Source organism: Choloepus didactylus, chromosome 1 (genome assembly GCF_015220235.1).
Source record: "Choloepus didactylus isolate mChoDid1 chromosome 1, mChoDid1.pri, whole genome shotgun sequence".
NCBI lineage: Eukaryota > Metazoa > Chordata > Mammalia > Pilosa > Megalonychidae > Choloepus > Choloepus didactylus.
This window is the reverse complement of record NC_051307.1, coordinates 105,635,921-105,651,336: the sequence shown is the minus strand read 5'-3', so window position 1 is coordinate 105,651,336 and position 15,416 is coordinate 105,635,921. Positions and strand designations below refer to the sequence as shown.

General features: G+C 43.0%; 1 non-coding gene across 1 annotated transcript; it reads right to left on the bottom strand.

Moving 5' to 3' along the window:
- Positions 1–12,045: 12,045 nt before the first annotated feature.
- Positions 12,046–12,152, bottom strand: LOC119510880. Its single transcript, XR_005212058.1, has one exon. It is a non-coding gene; the product is annotated as a U6 spliceosomal RNA (small nuclear RNA).
- Between the last annotated feature and the right edge of the window lie 3,264 nt (positions 12,153–15,416).

The window sequence follows — 15,416 nt, the reverse complement described above, 5'->3', positions numbered from 1 at the left end:
GCCCAAAGGGGCCCAGTCCTGGATCTTTCCAGAAGTAATGAATAGCCTTGGGCAGGTGGGATGTGACACAAGGAAGAGGGCAGTGGAAAGTGTACTTACATCTCTTGCTTTGTTCCTGAATGACTCATGCAGCCCACATAACAAAATGAATGTCTTGTCCAGCACCAGCAAATTGTATTTCTTTCTTTATAAATCACCGTCAGCCTGCAAATGGCCCTGGTTTATTCTGGGCACATGGAGCCATCCTGTGGCCACTTCACTGGACAGGCTGGAAGCTGCAATCAGGACCCAGGGATGTGAGGCTCCCCTGAGGCTGTCTCTAAGTCCTGTGTTCTGCTTTGGGCCAGACCCTCTGCTCAAGTGTTCGAGAAGGGCCTCATCTCCACTGCCTCCGCAGTCCCTTTCCTCCACAGGTGGCCAATGTCATCTTTCACCCTTCGCTTGTTGAACCTTCTTTGACAACCTCCGCCATCTCCGGGTGGTATTGCCCCTCCTCACTTTGGGCCCTCACAGCCTCCATATATGCATACACATGCCTCTCACAATAATAATAAACAAGAAATGTATCTAGTATTTACTATGCACCAAGCATGGTTCTAAGAAATGTATGTATGTATGTATGCATGTATGTGTGTTATGTATATGTATACACACACACCCATTTAATCTTTACAATCCTATGACAGATATTACTGTTAACTCCATTTTACAGACGGAGAAACCAAGTTATAGAGAAGATTAATTAATTTGCTCATGATCACCCAGCCAGTAAGTGGCAGAGCCAGAATCTGAGTCTCATCAGTCTGGCTCCGAATCCCTCATCCCAACCACTGCAACACGTGGTCTCCCCAGCACCAGTCACTCCTTGTTTTGCTTGTTTGTTATCTCGCAGCTTCCCTCTCTATTCTGTGGGCTACTTGAGGAGAAGGCTTATGTCCTATTCCTCTGAATATCCCATGCCCAGCTCAGTTCCTAGAACACAGCAGGAGCTTGATACATGCTTTCTGAATGCATCCATGACTGATGACCACGTGCCGTAGCCACTTCCCTTGGGTCACATGCATCTTCACACCTCTTTTTTTTCCAGGTTTCCCATGGCATGTCCCTGGACCTGTTCTCAATGCTGAGGACAGGGCACTGCTGGCGCTTCTTCCAGCCTTGGATCTGCCTCTCTTTGGCCTTAATGCTTCATCCTGTGGGGGTCAAGGGATGATATCCTGCAGGCAAGCAAGCACCCCATTCCTAGTTCAATTTTTCTTTCCCTTCCAAAGGCACTATGCATGTATCCACACATTCAGCGAATAATATTTGGACATTTACCACAGGTCAGGCACTGTCCTAGGTGCTGAGTACATAGTGATGAATAAGACCAAGTCCGCGCCAGCCGTCATGGCACTTCTGTTCCAGTGGGGACAGAGGTAACAAATAACAACTGAGTATGTGATATAGTGTCATGTGGTGGTAAATTCTATGAAGAAAAACAAAGCAGGGAAGTAGTAGGAAGTGGTAGGGAGTGATCAGGAGGGGCTTCTCTGGGAATGTGATATGTGAGTAGACTCCTGATGAACTGAGGGAGAGTGATATGCTGCTGTCTGGGGGAGAAGTTTACAGGCATGGAGAAGAGCAAGGACCAGGGATCTGTGGGGCTCTTGTGTGTGGAGTAATGAGGAAGAGCAAGGAGCCATTGTTTCTGGGGACTTCGTAGAATCTTGTGGGCCAAGGTAAGGAGGTGGAGTTTTATTCCAAGTGTGTTGAAAATCACCAATGGGGTCCAAGCAAGGGGCTGGCAATCTGACCCATGTTTTGTGTGTGCGGTCCCCCCCAACCTCCACGAGTTATCAAGATCAATAATGATGTTTGTGGGGGCGGAAGTTATAAGGAGTCCTTTCTGTTACTACTGCCATATGTCAACAATCATTGTCTCTTTCATGGACTTCAACTGGATTCAACTAGAATCTACACTCTAATAAGGGATGCAACTAAATAAGCAATTGCAATGTTGGTAATATGAGCTGTGAAGGGGCTGTGTAAGGAGCTGTGGGAGCATATATGAGGGAAAACTCAGCCAGACATGGAAAGACAGGGGTGGCTTCTGGAGGAAGTGGCATCTGACAGGGGACATAAGGATAAACGGGAATTGGCCAGGAAATGAGAGTGCTCTAGGCAGGTGAAACCTTTATGAAGAGAGAAAACATGATACCGTGGTAGCAATAGTCTTCCCTGCATCCTTGATTCCTCACGCATTTGTCTTTCCAGCACCCACCTTACCAACTCCAACACTGACCCGTCTGGGTGAATCCTCTACCACTTGCAGGCTACTGAACATTACTGTAGAAATTTGCTTCCACCTGGTGCCAACACCGATTCACACTCTAATCTCAGCTGGGCCCTTGGTCACTCAACAATCCTTCTTTCCTTGATAATTAACTCTGCCGCATTTCCAACAACACATAATCCAGACTTCTATTCTCTTTCTGCCTAACTTAGTCCCTGAGTGTAACCCAACATGATGTTATAATAAGAAAACAAACACCCACCAATATAAACTCCCACCTCCTCCTCTGATCTCTGCCTCAAAGAATGTTTGCATCTTTAACCCTCACCTCTTTCAAATGGTCTCAGAAAAAGATGTGATTGTTCTTCTTAAGGTTAACCTCTTAGAAAAAAAATAACTATCTTGCCTTGCCTAGGATTGGATTTCAGGGTACCCAAATATCCCAATTGGATAATGGAAAGTTCTTTTATGTAGAATTTCAGCTAATAAATATGGAAGGAGTGCAGAATTAGAAAATCATATTGTTGCAATCCATTTGATTCAGGTGAGGATCAGCAGGGGCTAAAACAATCATATGATCCATTGATGAGGAACTTTACAAGGAGAGATAAAGTTGTTCCACCTGAACTTGCCAATCAGGCTTAGCATGATCCTTAAGAATGGGATAACCAATGTTATGGGCCTTCTTATGGGATGAAGTATAGAGTGGATGGTGCCTTGCCTTCTCATTGCAGGAACTTTGGGAATTTGCAACTACTGATGCGTGGGACCCATCCCCAGTTACTCGTATTTAAAAGATCTGGGGTGCAGCCTGGGCATAGAGATTTGTTAACGTACCCTAGCTGATTCTCTTGAGTAGCCAAGATTGAGACCAATGTCATAAGAAGCATATAGCACCAATCATGAACTGGATTTTCACTCTTCCTCCACAAAAGTTGATCTTAATCAAGCTTTTCCAGTTAATCATGGCTGTGGTTTGGAACTTCAATACAAAAAATCGTTTTTTATACAACTTGGAAAACTTGACTATGGACTAAATATTAGGTGATACCAAAGAATTGTGGATTCTTTATTAGTTGTGGTGATGTAAGGAAACATCCATACCTTCAGCATGCATCATCACCCTCCACACTGCTGCAAGTGTGCTCCAAACAAAGCCCTGACATAATTACGTGGATTTCCCGACCCCGCAAACATGCAGTGGTTCCCAATTGCCTATAGAATCAAATCCATGTTCCTCCATGACCTGACCTCCATTTACCTTTCCTGCCTTATCTTCCATGTAATCCCACTGGGTCAAAACTAAAAAGCCAACCCAAACTGCTTTTTGTTCTACACACACACCTGTGCTTTGCTCATGCAGTCTCTTCTACCACGGATGTTTTCCTTCTCCCATCTCGGATGCCAAAATCCTATCCATCTGTTCTTTTTATTTTAATTTTCATTTTATTTTTTGGAGTAATGAAAACGTTCAAAGATTGATTGTGGTAATGAATGCACAGCTGTATGATGATACTGTGAACAACGGATTGTACACTTTGGAGGATTGTATGTTATGTGAATATATATCAATAAAATTGCATTAGAAACAAAATCCTATCCATCTGTGGTAACTAGTCTCTCAAGAGACTCCCCAGTGAACCAAGCATCCTGGTCATTGTGCCCTTGTGTAATCTCCTACTCTGAATCTGGACTGGCCAATAGAATGTGGTAAACACAACACTGCATTGGTCCTGAGGTCAGAAAAAGCCTCAGATCACAAAAAGCCTTGCAGCTTCTGCTTTGATCTCTTGAATGCATCCTCTGAGGAAGTCAGCTACCATGCTAGAAGTTCGACTACCCTGAGTTTGCCATCCTGTGAGGAAGCCCAGTGAGCCAAGTAGGCAGGCTAGAGAGAGTGAGAGAGATGACCGGCCACCGCCCAGCCTTTGTATGACTCCAGCTGCAACCTGACTGCAAGCCCATGGGAGACCCCCAGTGAGAACCGCCCAGGGAGCCCAGTCAACCTACACAAAGAGAGATTTTTAATAAATTGTTTTAAGCCACTAAGTTTTGGAGTGGTTTTTTACAAAGCAATAGATTTCTGGAACTACTTTCTTTTAAATACAGCTCACATGCCCCCTCCTCAGTGGAAAGATGGGTGGAATGAATTGCTCTGTCCCATGTGTTCCCACAGCTCTTCATGCCTATCACACAGACTTATTACTGTCTACCTCACAGCATAGGGAGGGCAAGGATTTTGTCTTATTCTTCCATGTGGCCCCAGTGCCAATCACTGATCCTGGCACAGACTAGAGGCTCAGACAGTGTTTGCCAAATTGAATTGATCTTTTCTTTCTCCAGTCCCTCAAGGCACACAGGTAGCCTCAAGAAGACCAACACAGAGAATAAAGGAGACCCCAGGGAACACAGTATTGACTAGTGATGCTGAATGTGCAAATCAGTCTTGGCAAACTATATTAGTTAGGGTTCTCTAGGGAAACAGAAGCAATAAGAGATATCTGTAAATATAGGATTTTATAAAATTATCTCATGCAAATGTGGGGATGCATGGGTCCAAATTCTGTAGGGCAGGATGTATAAGTCCAAATTCTATAGGGCAGGCAGCAAACTGGCAACTCCAATGAAGGTGTCTGATGACTTCCTCAGGAAACACTTCGCTGGCTAGCTGAAGAAGTGAAGGTCCCCTCCCTTTCTCCCTTAAAAGTCTCCAACTGATTGGATTAAATCCAGTTGATTGAATTCTCTCATTGCAGAAGACATGCCCTCCCTTGATGTCATCAGTCACAGGTGCAGTCAATTGACTGATGATTTAATAAATCAGCCTTCTGGTTTATTAACCAGCCACAAATGTCCTTGCAGTAACAGTTAGGCCAGTGCTTGCTTGACCAGACACCTGGACACCATCACCTGGCCAAGTTGACACATGAGCCTAACCATCACACAAACTTTTCAAACCAGAGGAAAGGAAAACTTTTGAGACAATTTTGAAAAGCTAAAACCAGACTGAAGAGAGATGGAAGAGGCTAGAGATGGCCATCATCCCTTGCTCACTGACAACAGACATTTGTGTTCTGGTGCTTTCTCTGCTGAGATGCCCCTAAAGTCTCCTGTGGATCTGAGCTGGAGGACTCTTGTCCACATGGGTGGCCCAGGGGTGTCCACTGCAGGCTCAGCTGAGATGGACTCTGCATACACTTGGTTTATTGGACCACACCAATGCAAGCCTTTTAACTCTTGCTGAATCTCAGAATCAGAAAACCAACACAAAGGCACTTGTGAGCCAGGAATAAATCTATGTCACCACCCTCCTTTCAAAACACACACCCAGACCTCCTGCTAATCACCTTACATTAAGCAATTCTCTCATGATGCTTAGCCATATTCTGCCTAATGACTCTAAGTATGTTCTATGCAAATTGCAGGTGTCACATTATACAGAAGAAAAAATTCTCTAATCTTTTATCGGGCTGGATTCTAACTAAACTGCCCCTATTCTCCGGGACACATGGTGAGGATTTTTCTAAGGATTTGTCCTGTTAGACCAGTGGTTCTCCATCCTGGCTTTATATCAGGATCCTTGGAAAGCTTTGACAGAAGTGCCCATGCTTGGGTCCTGTCCCAGAACAATTAAGTCAAACTCTCTGGGGATAGAGCCTTGGCATCAACAATTCAAGAAGCTCCCCAAGTGATTCTAATGTACACTAGAGATGATGACCATTGTTCCAGGAGAACATCCATACTGGTGATGTCTGGATTTCCAGACAAGCCCATGCTGTTTCTTGCCCTGTCCTGTCTCTCATTTTAGGTCCAAATGTCATTTGTGCCGGTGGGAACAGGAGTGACGCCAGAGCATGAAGCTGTCTCCAGGGGAGTTCCAGCTAAATTCAGACCCAGTCATATTCCATGAGTTCAATTCTGTTTCATTAAACATTGATTTACTGTCCAGCAATGGGTATGGTTAGGTAAATTGGGGCACATTCATTTGGCTTATGTAACCATTTTGTGACACTTCTGAAGGCTTAAGAAAGTATCTGAAGACTTGAGAAACTTGAGAAGACTAGCCTGAGAAAGCATTGTGGTATTCAATGAAAAGGTAGACACAAAATTGTCTTGCCTCTATGATTGCAACTGCATAAAAATATACATTTTTAAAAGCCTGAAAACACAGGCACAAAAACAATAATAATTAGGGTATTGGATCATATTTCTTCTCTTTCAAAAATTCTCTTGTGTTGATCATCATACATTTAAAAATTAAAAATAATAGTAAGAGGTAGACTTGGATTTATGAGAGACAGTCTTTAGCTGTCTATAAGGGCAGAGGCAGGTTACTGGGCAACTCGGATAAGTCCCTTTCCCCCTCTGAGCCTCGGTTTTCTGGTCTGCAGGCTGGAGCAGAAAAGCAGCCTCACACTCTGATTCCAGGCTCCCGCAACACTGTTTCTAGAAGACAAGTTAAGCAAACATTATCCCATATGCTTTCCTCTGTGAGGAGTCAGGGCCAAGTAGGCTCTGAGACAAGCTGTTTCACCTCCTCACCTCCCGAGCACACCCCGCCCACAGCTCTGCCCTTGCCTCAGCCAACATCGTGCCTTCCCGCTTGCCAACTTCCCTCCGTGGTCCCCTCTGCCCACTCCCCACCGCAGGCCTCCTTCCGGACCGCCCCTACACAATGAGCAGTCTGCCAGTTAATACACATCAAGCTGCCACCTTCAAGCAGCTCGGAAAGCCCCATCTGTTCTCAGGAGCAATCCAGCTAGAACGACCACCCACCACCCACGGCCGCCGGCAGCTCAGGCCATGTGACAAGGGTCCCTTCTTGAGTGCCAGGCAGGGGATGCTCCCAACCCTGAGCACAGCGGGGCTTGGCTTGGGGGAAGAAGTCACCCCACGCTGTACCTAATAAGGACCTGCTTCTCACTTTTCTGACACTTTGAAGAACAATGTCTATGCTACCCTCTCCTGGAGAGATGTGAGCACTGAGAACACACAACCCTGGACGTCAGCACAGGATTTGAGAAAACTTCGTTCAGTGTGGGTCTAGGATATGAGTCCTTTGCAGAGCATCACATGACAATCACTTCCACCCATTCCTCCATGTGCTGGCTGCTTCAGACTCATTAGCCCATCTGATGTTCTCAACAACCCTGAGCGGTAGGTACTATTATTATAACCATGGATTTAGATAAGGAAACCGAGGCTTAGAAAAGTTAAGTAACTTCCTCCAAACACACAGCTTCTAAACTTGTGTGATGTACTGCTTCTGAGTTCAAACTGCTTGGGTTCAAATGCTGGCTCTGCTATGTAGCAGCTGTGTGGGTTGGGTGAATTATTAATCTCTCTGAACCTCAGCTTGTTCCTATATTAAATGGGGCAAATTATTCCTATTTACCAAGATGAATGTTTAAGGATTAAATGAGATACTCCATGCAGAGTACTTAGCACAGTGCCTGGCATAAAGCTTGTCTTCCATAAATATGAGCTATCATTTTAGGTGGATCTGAACCCAGATGCTCAAAAATGACTTTTCATAAGTGTTGATTTTATGTGGGTTTGTCTCTTCAGTGGGCCTCTGGAGTGTACCTTCCAAAGTCTGGTCCTAAGAAAAGGAATAAGACAGCCAAACAGATCTCATTTTAAAGCCCAGCAGCCGCATGGCCTTCCACTTCCAGATGCCTTACCCCCTCTCACATTATCAGAAGCTTGGCTGCACCATACTAAAGGGATGAGATGGGGTAGAGTGGAAGGGAGCAAGTAGTATAATTTGGAAAAATGAAAAGAGATTACCTACCCAGAGGACACACCCCAAAGGAGAGGAAGATATTTTCAGAGCCCCTTATATCCCACCTCCTTCCCTCTATGCTACCCAAATAAACCCTTGCTCCTGCCAAATAAAGATGGAAAGAATTTTTGCAAAGCAAATACAAAGCCACTTAGTGCATAAATTCAGAACCCCCGTTGACCCAACTGCTCTTGACATCAGAAAAGTCCAGAAGATGAATCAGCATTTCCCTGCCCCAACACTCAGGTAGAAATAGAGAGCAGTAATGGTCTCTGGCAGCATTCGTAACTTCATGATCACCACATGGATTTGCTCAGCCTGATTCCAGAGAACCATCTAGTAAGAGTTGCAGACTGACTTACGCGTGTATGCATGTGTGTGTGTGTGTGTGTGTGTGTGTGTGTTGTGTATATTAGTGATTTCAGAATCCAAGCCATGAGTAAACAAGTTGAGGCAGAGGTGACATTCCCATGAAAAGGACCCCCAGGGCTGTACCCTCTCAGAGTAATCATTCCCCCTTCTCTAGTTTCTATCTCTAGGTCCCCTATATTCTACATTTTAAGACACCAATTTTACATTATCAAGGGGGTTCATATAAGTGATATCATACTGTATCTCTCCTTTTGTGTCTGACTTATTTAACTTGGCATTATGTCCTTAAGTTTCATTCAAGTTGTCACATGCTTCAGGACCTTGTTCCTTCTTATGGCTACATAATATTCCATTGTGTGTATATACCACATTTTGTTTCTCCACTCATCTGTTGAAGGACACATAGATTGTTTCCATCTTTTAGCAATTGTGAATAATGCCGCTATGAACATCAGTGTGCAGATGTCTGTTCATGTCACTGCTTTCAGATCTTCTGGGTATGTACCACGTAGTGGAATTGCCGGGTCGTAGGGCAACAACATATTTAGTTTTCTGAGGAACCACCAAACTCTTTCACAGCAGCTGCGTTATACATTCCCAACAGCAGTGGATAAATGTTCCAATTTCTCCACATCCTCTCCAGCATTTGTAGTTTCCTGTTTGTTTAACGGCAGACATTCTTATAGGTCTGAGATGATATCTCATTATGGTTGATTTGCATTTTCCTAATAGCTAAGATGAACATTTTTTTCATGTGCTTTTTAGCCATTTGTATTTCCTCTCCAGAAAGTGTCTTTTCATATCTTTTGCCCATTTTATAACTGGGTTGTTTGTTCTTTCGTCACTGAGTTGTAGGATTTCTTTATGTATATACTGGATATCAGTCCCGTATCAGATATATGGTTTCCAAATATTTTCTCCCATTAAGTTGGCTGCCTCATCACCTTTTTGACAAAGTCCTTTGAGGCACAGAAGCATTTGATTTTGAGGAGTTCCCATTTATCTATTTTTACTTTCATTGCTTGTTCTTTGGATGTAAGGTCTAAAAATCTACTTTCCTGTTACCAGGTCTTAAAGATGTTTCCCTATACTATCCTCTAGGAGTTTTATGGTACTGGCTCTCATATTGAGGTCTTTGATCCACTTTGAGTTAATTTTTGTATAGGGTGTGAGATAGAGGTTCTCTTTCATTCTTTTGGGTACGGATATCCTGTTCTCCTAGCCCCATTTGTTGAAGAGACTGTTTCATTCCAATAAACTGGATTTGGGGGCTGTTTTAGTTTGTTAATGCTGCCAGAACACAAAACACCAGAAATGGATTGGCTTTTATAAAGGGGGTTTATTTGGTTACAAAGTTACAGTCTTAAGGCCATAAAGTGTCCACGGTAACACATCAGCAATCGGGTACCTTCACTGGAGGATGGCCAATGGTGTCCGGAAAACCTCTGTTAGCTGGGAAGGCACGTGGCTGGTGTCTGCTCCAAAGTTCTGGTTTCAAAATGGCTTTCTCCCAGGACGTTCCTCTCTAGTCTGAAGTTCCTCAAAAATGTCACTCTTAATTGCACTTGGGGTATTTGTCCTCTCTTAGCTTCTCCAGAGGAAGAGTCTGCTTTCAACAGCCGTCTTCAAACTGTCTCTCATCTGCAGCTCCTGTGCTTTCTTCAAAGTGTCCCTCTTGGCTGTAGCAAGCTCGCTCCTTCTGTCTGATCTTATATAGTGCGCCAATAATTTAATTCAGACCCACCCAATGGGCGGGCCAACACCTCCATGGAAATTATCCAATCAGAGTCATCACCCACAGTTGGGTGGGGCGGATCTCCATGGAAACACTCAAAGAATTACAATCTAATTAACACTGATAGGTCTGCCAACACAAGATTACATCAAAGATAATGGCATTTGGGGGGACATAATACATTCAAACTGGTACAGGGGCATTGTCAAAAATCAATTGACCATAGATCTGGGGGTCTATTTCCGAACTTGCAATTCAATTCCATTGATCAATATGTCTGTCTTTGTGCCAGTACCATGGTGTTTTGACCACTGTGGCTTTATACTAGGCTTTAAAGTCAGGAAGTGTAAGTCCTCCCACTGTTCTTCTTTTTTAGGATGTTTTTGGCAATTTGAAGCCCCTTTCCCTTCCAAATAAACATGATAACTAGCTTTTCCAACTCTGCAAAGTAGGTTGTTGGAATTTTTATTGGAATTGCATTGAATCTGTAGATAAATTTGGGTAGAATTGACATCTTAACAACATTTAGCCTTTTTATCCATGAACACAGAATATCTTTCTACCTGTTTAGGTCCTTTTTGATTTCTTTTAGCAAAGTTATATAGTTTTCTGTGTAGAGGTCTTTTACATCCTTGGTTAAGTTTACTCCTAGGTAAACGTGATTCTTTTAGTTGTTATTGTGAATGGAATTTTTTCTTTATTGCATCTTCTGTTAGGGCATGACTAGTGTCTAGAAACATTACTGATTTTTGCACATTAATCTTCTATCCTGCCACTTTGCTGAATTTGTTTATTAGCTCAAGTACCTTTGTCATTGATTTCTCAGGATTTTTCAAATGTAGGATCACATCATCTGCAAACAATGACAGTTTTACTTTTTCCTTTCCAATTTGGATGCCTTCATTTCTTTTTCTTGCCTGATTGCTCTGGCTAGAACTTCTAGCACAATGTTGAATAACGGTGGTGACACTGGGCATCCTTGTCTCATTCCTAATCTTAGGGGGAAGGCTTTCAGTCTCTCACCATTGAGTACTTTGCTGGCTGTGGGTTTTTCATATATGCCCTTTATCATATTGAGGAAGTTTCCTTTGATTCTTACCGTTTGAAGTCTTTTCATCAAAAATGATGCTGAATTTTATCAAATGCTTTTTCAGAGTCTATTGAGATGATCATTTGATTTCTGCCTTTTGAGTTGTTAATGTGCTTTATTACATTGATTGATGTTCTTATGTTGAACCACCCTTACATGACTGGAATGAGCCCCACTTGGACGTGGTGTATAATTCTTTTAATTTGTCTTCAGATTGGATTTGCAAGTATTTGGTTGAGAATTTTTGCATCTATATTCATTAGGAAGATTGGCCTATAGTTTTCTTTTTTGTAGAATCTTTATCTGGTCTTGGTATTAGAGTGATATTAGCTTCATAAAATGAGTTAGGTAGTTTTCCTTTTTCTTCAATTTTTGAGAGTATTTGAGCAGGAATGGAGTGAAGCTATCCGGTCCTGGGCTTTTCTTTGTAGGAAGAGATTGGATCTCTTTACTTGTGATTGGTTTGTTGAGATCTTCTATGTCTTCTCGAGTCTGTCTAAGTTGCTCATGTGTTTCCAGGAAATTGTCCATTTCCTCTAAGTTGTCTAGTTTGTTGGTGCACAGTTGTTCATAGTATCCTCCTATGATTTTTAAAATTTCTTCAGGATCCATAGTAATGACCCCCTCTTATTTCTGATTTTGTTTATTTGGGTCTTCTCTCTTTTTGACTTAGTCAGTCTAGCTAAGGGTTTGTCAACTTTGTTGATTTTCTCAAAGAACCAAGTTTTGGTTTTATTTATTCTATTGTTTTGTTGTTGTTGTTGTTGTTGTTGTTCTCCAGATCATTTAAAAATATGGAATGCTTCACAAATTCGTATGTCATCCTTGCCCAGGGACCATGCTAATCTTCTCTGTATCATTCCACTTTTAGTATATATGCTGCTGAAGCAAGCACGCTGTGTACTATATTTAAAAAAGAAAATAAAAAGGAGTAAAAATAGGAAAGTAGGACACCTTGGACCTAAAAACAGGTTGGAAAAAATGTGAAGTCTGATCAAGAGTCTCTTACTGATATCACACTAAGTTACAACAGAGGATAAAAGGGCCACCTGAAGTATTAGCAGTAACTGCTCCCTCACTTTCCCAAGAGTGAAATCAATAGTCCCCTTTTACACAGCATCCCTACTGGGTTAATTTGCTCCTGGTTGTAAATACTGCAAACCCTGAGTGTTTCCTTTACATAAACAAATAAGGCTCCCATAGAAAGCACAGCCTGCTTGCTTTGAATGCTGCAGCAAAGGGCTTTCATTCTGACAGCCTCATGGGAAGTCATGTCTACCTATTTTCCACTAAGCTCATTTCGCTGATACAAAATGGTAGGTGCTCTTGGAGAAGGTCAGAGGCCTTATGCATTTAATTGGGGCCAATTCCTAGTATAAAAAACATTCTTCTATCAGGCAATATTCCCAAATGTCCAATTTCAGTTCCCCCTTCAAAAGATGGGGAGCACATGAGAGAGAATTAGTGTTTTGGCCAGAAATTTTACATTAAAGATCTCAGTCAGATTCCATAATACCTTTATGCAGGAGATGGGATTACCCCCATTTTATAGAAATTGGAGCTGAGATAAGCAGGTGGGGAAGAAATGATTCCCACTAGGATATCTGTCCTTAAGACACATGCACTTTCCACTCTACCCTACCACCTCCCTACATTTGTCTGACATTCGCAATTTACGAAGCACCTCACATAAACTATCTCATTTGATCCTCACAACCTGGAAATACAAGAGTTAATTTTAATACCCATTTTACAGAAAGGAAAACTGAGGCTCAAAGATGGGAGCACAGATGCAGCATGGAATAAGAGAGAGAGAGCCCTGGACTGGGAGGGAAGACCAGGGTCCTCCTCCTGGCTTTGCACCATCCCCGCTTCTCCCAAAAGCTTTGTGATCTTGGGCAATTCACACATTCTCTCTGGCCCTCAGTTTCCTTATCTGCAAGGTAGGGCTATGGACTAGGTGACCTACATCCCCGACAGCTCAAATAGCCTGTGATCCCAGCAAACCTCTTGGCATTCCTTGTAATGAGATTAGAACTTCAGTTGCAAGGAGGAAACTACACTAACTAATGTACAAAACCGGCTTGGTGGCATATTTGCATGTGTTCCTATGCTGAAGTTCACACTTCTAAGTTTCTACAGTTACAATGTCTTAATCACAATGACACTGTTTCTAGAGTGCCATTAGCATTCCCACCAGAAATGAAAATGGCAAATTGTTAATAACTCCCCTGGGGCTTTGCACCTCACACTATCATCTGCCTTCAAAGATTTTTTTTTTTTATCATATTTAAGTTTATTAAAATGTCAACCTTTTTTGTTGTTGTTGTTTAGAAACAGGGAACTCTAAACCAGTGTCCATACAAGGGCGAAAAAATAAAACTGTTCCATCAGAGACAAGCCCAGACACGTGTACTGAGCTGATGGGAACATTTGAAGAACTCATCTCTGTCTGGCTGCCCATGGGGGGCTTCCCTCTTGTTAATGGGAGTTGCCAGCAGTGGTGGCAGGACAGTGCTGAATTAAAGCAGCAGCCCAGAGCCAGACATAGGTAGAAGCCCCTGGCCCCCACTGGTGGCAAAAAACCAGAGTGTGAAGCAGTGGTCTCTTGCATGGTAAGGCAGTGGGGTGGATGGAAAGAGAATGGGCAGACTGGGTGTGAATCTGGGCTCTGTCCCTTGTGGCTCTGTGATCTTGGGCCAGTTACTTCATCTCTCTGAGCGTTAGCTCCTTCACCTATGAAACAGGTTACTTGAGGTTCTGTTCCCCTAGAAGTAGATCCAAAGACAAGGATTTGAGTGGAAGTAATTTATCTAGGAGGTGATCCCAGGAAGCCCTGGTAGGAAAGTGGGGAAGTGAGACAGGGTTGGTAGGGAAGCCACCAATAGTTTGTCATCAAGCAGGTTACTGCTGTGTGCAATTGGAGCTCAACGGGGCCAGGGATCTCAGGGAGATGATGTGGAACATGCCTCAGGGTTTCTCACCTGAGGGGTGAAGAAGATGGGGTACATATCCTCCAACTACCATCCATCATTTGCTGGGAATGCTCCCAAGGGCAGTGACTTCCCAGCATTTCTCTTCCCCTTGCACTGATAGAGAACTGCTGCAAGAACTAAATGGGCTTAAATGTGTGGAGAAAATGATGATAACTAACATTCATTGAGTGCCTAATAGAATGCTGCTTTGTATGTATCAACTCATTTAATTCTGACAACATCCCTATGATGTAGTTTTACTATTCCCATTTAATAGATAGGGAAATTGAGGCACAAAAGATGAAATAACTTGTTTAAGAGTATACAGCTACTAAGTGGTAAAGCCGGGATTTGAACCCAGTGATCTAGCTGTGGAGCCTGCATGTAAGCCATTCATTACTATGCTGTCTGTTAAATAAAAGAAAGTTTTCATCCATGTCTACACAGGTCCACTCATGTGTCACCTCCTGACGATGCTGTCTGTGCCCCAATATTTCTCACAAATTATCCTTCGTTACTCTGGTAAAGTTGTCCTGAAACCTGCTTCTGTCAGAACAATGAAGATGGACCCACCACTTGGGAATATGCAAATATTACCCAGCTCCAGGGACTGAAGTGTAAACCAAGTCACCAATTTACAATGAGTAATAACTATCATAGCAACCAAAACCCTCGAGTCCTTATGACTAATAGCAGTCATGTTGCCTGAGAAGCCAAGTCAGAATCAGAAGTTGCCTGCAAAACACGGATTCAGAATGAAGGGAGTTGGAGGATTCAAGTGTCTGACAGCCGGAGGCTGGTAAATCCAGCCACAGTAGGCACGACTCCTTGCTCCTGCCCATGGGACAGTGAAATCTAAAGGTACTGGGCCCGGGCTTCTCCCAAGGGCAGCATTTGGCTATACTCACCCAATGTTTGTCCCTGGGACTTGTCTTTCCTTGGAGTGCAGAAGGGACCAAGCCCCTTCTGTTTATTAACTTGTTTCTTCTCATAAGTGATTTGTTACTTTCAACAAGGTTACAGAAAATTTGGAGGATGGGGAGCCTGTTTCTCTGTAATGAGGATCTCTGCTCTGATCTTTGATAAGCCATTCTTTAAGTTTAGGTAAAACGTCCTTTCTCTTAATTCCCAGCCACCAGTACTGACAACAGTACACAAAGTACCTGACAATCATAGGTTCAGGA